The following is a 5,376-nucleotide window of genomic DNA, read 5'->3' as shown; positions in this document are numbered from 1 at the left end:
ATCACAGGGACACCTGGACAGGTCTCCAGTCCATCACAGGGACACCTAGGGACAATTAGAGTTACCCATCAGTCTAACATGCATGTTTTTGATCTGTGGGAGGAAACTGGAGTTCTCTGAGAAACATGGAGAGAACATACAGACTCCACCCAGAAAGGCCCTGGGCTGGGATTTGAACCGGCAACCTTCTAGCTGAGAGGCGGCAGCTCTACCTACTGATCCACCGTGCTGCACCATTCAAGGATCCATTCAATAAAGAATAACTAAATCTTTGGAAATAAATGACTTGGATTTGAACCACGCAGGATTGAGAGCAGTTGAACTACTTGTATAAATCTTGTAGATTTTGTATGAAGGATGTTTAAATTCTTCCAGATCACGTTGATGCTCTGGCCTGAAGAACGTCTGTTTTGATGGACACTGCAGCTGCAGGTTGATGTGCTGACCCAGCTGTGCTGCCTCTCCTGACTCCTCCTGATGGACATCCATCTGCATCCTGCTCGGATTCGTCCCCTGCTTCTGACGCCAGTGCTGTATGTTACTTGCATTTCTCTACTTGGCTTCTTAACAGAATCACTAAGCACAAATATTATTTGACATAGATAAAAAAAGATGAAAACTGAAATGGAAGGAGCACGAGGTGGAACAAACAAAACGCAGACGGAGACTCAGAGCAGCTGACCACAGCCCCGGGCATCAAGGATGCTCTGGGAGTTTTTAAAGGGTGACGTGCGTCCTCTGATAATATCTGCTGCCTTCAGTTCTTGAAACGTTCTTGTCCAAAGAAAGTTTACTTCTGAAAAACAAAACGCAGGAATATGTGTTGGAGCACTTGAGAAACCTCAAACAACAACTGAACAATAAATCCAGATGTTTCATGTTTCAAACATTGTCCATAATGCGCATGATGTTTCAAAGTGTAGCTGGAAGAGCACGTGAAGGCTAAGCACCCCCTCTGCTGCGTGGCTGCCCCTGGCTGCTGCAGGGCAGGTGGTTCTGACACCACTTGTTTGGACTGGGAGCACTGAGGCACCGACTCCAGACCTCCAGACCTCCAGCCCTCCAGACCTCCAGGCCTCCAGCCTAGCAGCTGGAAGGCTGAAATCCTTCTTGTAAACTCGGCCTCTTGTCAGCATCTTCCTGGAAAAACAAAGAAAATTACTTAAACATCCATTCATCCGTTTTTTTAAACCCACTTTTCCCTTTTCAAGGTCGTGGGGGAACCTACCCCCCAGGAGCCGTGGTGCCAGGGGCAGGGTGCACACAAGTCCATCACAGGGCTCACACCTAGGGCCAGTTGAGACTGACCAGTTAGCTTTGCTTACATGTTTGTGACCTGTGGGAGGAAACTGGAGTTCTCATGGAACCAAACAAAGAAATGATGCAGAGTGCTGAATATCTGTTTAAATTTACCGAACAAGCTCAAACTAAGGGATAAAACAAACAGAAGCAGAATACTAGCTCAAATCTAAACAGTAAAATAAGCAGAACACAAGTTAAAAAATAAAATACAAATCTGAACACTTAAAGCTAAAAAAACAAAAAGAAGGGGAACAGTAGCTTAACACCATAAGTAAGAAACTGCTGGCTGAAACGGTAAAAAACCTGGCTCAAAGTAAAACAAGACCTAGAAGTGACAAAAGGAAGAGCGGCACAACTAGTTACAATCAGCATAAATTTAGCCAAAAGCTAAAAGTAGCCAAAGGCAAGCTAAAAGCTAAAGGATAGCTTAAAACTAAATGTAGCAGAATACAAACTAAAAGCTAAAAAAGTTTGGCTAAAGGTAAAGATAGAAGTATAAACAGACTAAAAGTAGTAAAAGGTAAGATCAAATTTAAAAGTAGCACAACACTAGCTAAAGCTAAAAGTAGCAAAAGTGTAGCTAAAAGTATCTAATTGCATTAGTGTTTTTAGAATTGATCTTTTGTTGCTGTTTTATGGACGGTCATTGTCTTTTTCACACCTGCAGGTTGAGGACGTCTCGTCAAAACACTTTGATTTAAACTATTTAAAATTGTTGAAAACTCCCTGAGAAACACAGAAAAATAAGTCTTCTTTTTCTTTCAGGTGTTCCCTCTTCAGGGTCTCCACAGCGAGTGGTCCTCCTCCATCTCACTCTGTCCTCTGTGTCCTCTGTCCTCACTCCATCTACTTCCATGTCCTCTGCATCCATACATCTCCTCTTTGTTGTTTACCTGCAGCTGCAGTGCCAACATCTCTCTACCAATATACCCACTGTCCCTCCTCTGGACATGTCCAAACCACTGTCCCTCCTCTGGACATGTCCACACCATCTCAGTGTGTCCTCTCTAACTTTATCTCCCAGTTGTTCAACCTGTGCTGTACCTCTGATGATCTCATTCCTGATCTTCTCCATCCTTGTCACTTCTAAGGAGAACCTCATCTTCATTTCTGACACTTCCAGTTCTGTCTCCTGTCTTTTTGTCCATGTCTCTGTCTCCAGAACATACAACATAGCTGGTCTCACCACTGTCTTGTCAACTTGTCCTTTGACCTTTGCTGACAAACTTCTGTCACAAATCACTCCCTGGGAATACTCTCTATCACTTCATCCACATCTTTACAAAATGTATCTTTCTCCTCCCCATCACATCCAACCTGTGGAGCGTAACCACTGACGATGTTTAGCATCAGACCTTCTTCTTCTCCAATGATTGAACATTTACATCCATCGATTATCTTTTACCTGCTTCTTGTGGATCACGGGGGTCGCCGGTGCCCATGTCCACCAATCACTGTGCGAGGGGCGGGGGACACCCTGGACAGGTCTCCAGTCCATCACAGGGACACATAGAGACAAACGAGACAAACAACCATTCACTCTCTCACCCCGGGACAATTTAGAGTTACCAATCAGCCTAACATGCATGTCTTTGGGCTGTGGGAGGAAACCCACGCATGCACAGAGAGAATATGCAAGCTCTACTCAGAAAGGCCCTGGACCAGGATTTGAACCAGGGACCTGCTCGCTGAGAGGCAGCAGCTCTACCAGTTGCACCACCGTGCTGCTGAACATGAACATTTGCGTATATTTTTTAATTTAACCTTCATTTTTACAGGTAATCTCATTGAGTCACGAGGACTCATTTTCAAGAGAAACCTGTTTGGGAGCAGATGGTGGGGGTTAAGGGCCTTGCTCAAAGGCACAGTGTGGGGCAAATGAGGGTGGAGGCAGGTGTTTCACCTTTTCTACCCACATTTTGATGTTGTTGTAAACATAAAGTTGTGTACAAAGTTTGATCCCCCCCACAAAAAAAGGCACCTCTGGAGGGAATCCTGTGAGGTCGTATAATAAAAGCCACTACTATAAAGATCTCAACATGTTTGTACTTAGTTGGTGAAGTCTTATTTCTTTTTAAATCATTCCCCCCACTAACTCTTTTACTACTCGGGTGATGATCCATTGCAGTTGCAACGCTCGACATGGGAGTTTAACAACTCATTATTCCAGTAAATCTGCAAAGCCTTGCCAGTAAACAAACTGTAATTATGGGACTTTAAATATAAAAGGTGGACTTTAAGTGAGCTCAGTTGGTGCTCTTTAAATTCTAGATTTTTAATCCAAAATAAAACACTGGCTGCTTTCCTACTCAACAAAAATGTGCTTTCCTCATCTGTTCCCTCACTTGGACGTCTCAGCGTTCTAGTGCACGATGATCTATGTGCATAGTCTGAACATTTCTTTTTCACAGTCGGCTGCTGGAGATGGAAACGTTCTGAACACTTTTAAATCTAAATTCAAGCTGAGTCCATGCAGAGGTAAAGTCTCGGTATGTTCACTTAAGTTAAGGGACAGTGTTGATAGGAGCTAAAGTTTTATGAAGTGGAAATGTTAGGAACAATTAGACAACAATGATTGATGTAGATAGATCTTTAAACGACCTCAGTTTGGAGAAACAGAACTTAGTTCTGCCCACGACAAGCTAATGGCTGGTCCAAGGAGGCCCAAACCATCACGGATCACTGACCTCTTAAAAGGACAAGAACTGAAGTGATGTTTTGTCAAATTGGTGTCAACAGTAAGTTTTGAATAAGTTGTGACATCACAGAGTTTTGGGAAGAAGTCTTAGACCAAAAACTGTTGCATATCAGCAGAACCTGATGTGAACCCAGACCCAGATGTTGGAGCCAGAACAAGACCAACTTAACCCGTGGACTATTACAGTTTGTGTGTGTGTTCTTAACTGGGCGTTACACACGGTTGTGTAATATTTGTGTTATTATATGCTGATGATGCTGCTGGATGTGTCAGTCCACCAGGAGTCCAGCAAACCTTTACACTGACATAGCTTTTGAAAAATACTGTTTATAAGTTTAAAAAAATTAAGGACCATTGTTTAGACATTAGCAAAAAGACTTCAGTCTTTTCCTCCACACTCCATTGTCAGTGGATGATGTTATGTAGCACTAACTACACGGACATTTATTCCACAAAACGCCACTTCACCATCGTCATTGTGCAAAACAGACACAATGCAGTGGTTCAGACGTTTGGATGAGCGACTACTTTTTATTATCCCACAACAAGAATTGTTCCAAGTTGTTCCTAACATTTGGAAGATCAAAATGATCCCTTGAAGGTAAATTGAAGAATAAAGACGGATACTGCGAGACGTTTGTTAGACTGCGTGTTTTGAAAAACTCTCAGCTGCAACAAAATTAAAAGTTTGAGTTCATGTCCTGTAAAATGACCTCGGAGCCATTTCTGTGTTGGCTCATGTTGAGAGGTATCTTCTGCTGGGTCAAATCAAAAAGTTGTTTGTTTTGTAGATGCACATTGGATGATTACTTACATAAAAACATCCATGCAATTGCCATGAGATATTTTGCTAACAGACAGAAATAACCCAAAGAGGTAATGGTTTTACTCAAAAATGTTGCAGCTAGTTCTTGAAATATGACATTACGCTCAACCACAACGAATTTTAGCTTAAGGAGAGTGGTGGTGCAGAGGTTAGAGATGGTGGGCCTGGGATTGGAAGGTTGCTGGTTCAACTCCCCAGAAAGACAACATCAAAATGTGGGTGTAAGGTGAAACACCCACCCCTGACTCCACCCTCATTTGTCCTACTCTGGTCCTTGAGCAAGTTCCTTAACCCCCACCATCTGTTCCTCTGGGCGCCCTAGATGCAGCTCTCTGCTCCACACAGAGGCTGTGGTCGCTCGGTGTCTGTGGTTGATCAGGAAGAACATCTGGCATAAAACAATCACAAAGTCTTTGTGCGAGTTAGTTCACTGTGGAGACCTGAAGAAGGAGCAGCTGGACAACAAAAAGTATATAATGTTATAGCCATTATGCTGTGATGGACTGGAGACCTGTCCAGGTGTCCCTGTGATGGACTGGAGACCTGTCCA

The sequence above is a fragment of the Nematolebias whitei genome, chromosome 21 (assembly GCF_014905685.2).
Source record: "Nematolebias whitei isolate Nwh7 chromosome 21, NemWhi1, whole genome shotgun sequence".
NCBI lineage: Eukaryota > Metazoa > Chordata > Actinopteri > Cyprinodontiformes > Rivulidae > Nematolebias > Nematolebias whitei.
Note: the sequence above shows the minus strand (reverse complement) of the source record.